Source organism: Chrysochloris asiatica, unplaced genomic scaffold, assembly GCF_000296735.1.
Source record: "Chrysochloris asiatica unplaced genomic scaffold, ChrAsi1.0 scaffold00003, whole genome shotgun sequence".
Classification (NCBI taxonomy): Eukaryota; Metazoa; Chordata; class Mammalia; order Afrosoricida; family Chrysochloridae; genus Chrysochloris; species Chrysochloris asiatica.
The window spans coordinates 14,382,841-14,385,524 of NW_006408521.1; positions in this window are offsets into that span (position 1 = coordinate 14,382,841).

Genomic DNA, 2,684 nt, shown 5'->3' on the forward strand with positions numbered 1-2,684 from the left:
GAGGAGGAGGAGGAGGAGGAGACTGGGCTTATTGGTCAGAAAGAGCCTGGATGAACCTGAGATTATGGCCCTTGACCATCCTTCAGGTCTGGAAAGGGACTCACCCTCATGTTCCAATTTTCAGCCAAGCACTAGTAAGTATATGGGAGGGGGAGTGAGATGGGGAGACACCAATATTAGGAAGGCATGCTCACCATGGAATGATCCATCATTCAAAATCAAAAGGGCAGCATTTACCTAAGGACAAAGTTGAGAAGGAATGGGAAGGTGAATGGAATGGAACTAGGAACCATAGGGAGGAAGTGGGATACTTGTTGTATGGAGGGGATTGCAATCATTGAGATGAAACAAAGTGAATAATTTGTGGGATGTAAACTGGTGATCTTGTCTGTAAACCTTTGCTCAGTTCACAATAGAAAGTTATTTTTTATAAAAAAAGTCATTAAAAAGACAGGAAAGAAAGTTTAAAAATGAATGTCAGAACACACTCTGAAACGTGCTTTTGTATGTAGAGAAGCTAAGTGACCAAAAGAAATGATGAAGTAAAGATGCTGAAAATAATATTTCTAAGGGCAGTTTGAGATGATAAAGTAAAGTATTATAATGAAATGTGCAAAGACTTGGAGTTAGAAAACCAAAAGGAAAGAATACACTCAGCATTTCTCAAGTTGAGGAACTAAATCAAAAATACAGGTCTCAAAAGGCTACGTGCTGGCAGCCAGGTGCTGGTGGTCAGGAGGCAGGCTTGCAGAATGTGTCCTTTGGTTTTTTAAATGATTATATATTCCTGAGTGATTTTCTGTACATCCCTCCCCCTCCCCGACAAAAAACCAAACAGACCAGAGGGATTAATACTTTGAAACGATGATGCACTGAGGAGATTATAATCATTGCAATGAAATGATGAGTGTAAAACTGATGTTCCCCCATGTAAATGAATCACTCAATTCACAATAAAAACTTAAAAAAAAAATGCAAAAAAAATTACAGGTCTTGAGTTGAAATATTGATGGATTTTATGGGTAAACAAAAACAACAACAAAAAGAACAATACAAGAAGCATCAAAACAATATACAGAGTCACTGTACCAAAAAGAATTGGTTAACATTTAACCGTTTCAAGAGGTAACATGATGATCAAGAACTGATAGTATTCAAATAAGAAGTACAAGCTGTACTGAAGGTATCGTCAAAAACAAGGCTCCAGGAATTGAGAATATCAATGAAAATGTTTTAACAAGCTGATACATAGCTGGAAGTACTCGTTTATGTCAAGACATTTATAAGACAGATACCTAGGCAACTGATTGGAAGAGATCCATATATGTGCCCATTACAAAAAAAGGTGAACCAACAAAATGTAGAAATCATCAAAGAACAGTAATATTGCATTGGGCAAATCTGATGCAAAAAAATCTCTTTAAAACGCTAAAGAGCAAAGAAGTCACCGTGAGAACTTGCTGTGCCTGACTCAAGCCTTGGTATTTTTAATCACCTGATGTACATGTAAAAACTGGACAATGAGTAAGAAAAACTGGAGAAAATTTTATACATGGTGTTGGTGAAGAATATTGAGCATACCTATGGATTGCCAGAAGAATGAACAAATCCACCTTAGATGGAAGTACAAGTGTAATGCTCCTTAGAAGAGTTTGAACTGCCAGCCTTGCAGACCAGACTGGTGTGGAACCATAGGCTAAACACTGGGCTACTAACTGCAAGGTTGGCTGTTCAAGCTCACCAGCTGCTCCTTGGAAACCCTACAGAGGGTTGCTATGAGTCAGAACCGACTTGCCAGCACTCAACAACACAATAGAACTAACTCCATGCCTTCTTTTGATCCAGCAACGTTTCTGCTATAGAGTTCCATAAGGTTCTGTTGTATCCCTATGAGAAATCTCTCCTTTTTTCTTTCCCTAGCTAGCTTGAGTTGGTTTCTGCTACTTGCAACTACAGATTCCAAGTAAAACACATGATACAGTAGATTCTGGGGAAATTAAAGGATTTAACAGACTTCTTTACCACCCTTAAAAAGAATGAACTTTTCATACTGATTTAGATGGTGTCCAGTTAGCTTGATGGTGGCTTTGGGCAGCTATGCTTTGGTCATTACTATCAAAGCAGCTCACCTTGGCTTTTGATGCTGTTTTCAGAAACACGCGTAGAGATAACTGTATCCAGTTCTCTTATGAATGAAAGCTTACTTTGACTTGATGTCAAAGCCTAACTGCTCAGTGCTGACTGATTTCATCTTTATAAAAAAAAAAAAAGATATGATTAAACTCGGGAACACTGGTAAGGTTTATAATCACTCAGGGCCATGTTGTTGTTGTTGTTAGGTACCATCAAGTCGGCACCAACTCATAGCGACCTTATGCACAGCAGAACAAAACAATGGCCGATCCTGGGCCAACATCAATACTGTTGCCATTCTCGAGTCCATCAATGCTGCCACTTGGCCAACCCATCTCGTTGGAGGTCTTCCTCCTTTTCTCTGACCCTCCATCTTACCAAACATGACATCCTTCTCCAGTGACTATTCCCTCCTGACAATATGTCCGAAGTATGAGAGACGAAGTCTGGCCATCTTTGCCTCTAAGGAGCACTTTGGCTGCACTTCTTCCAAAACAGATCTATTGGTTCTTTTGGCAGCCCATGGCACTTTCAGTATTCTCCTCCAACAC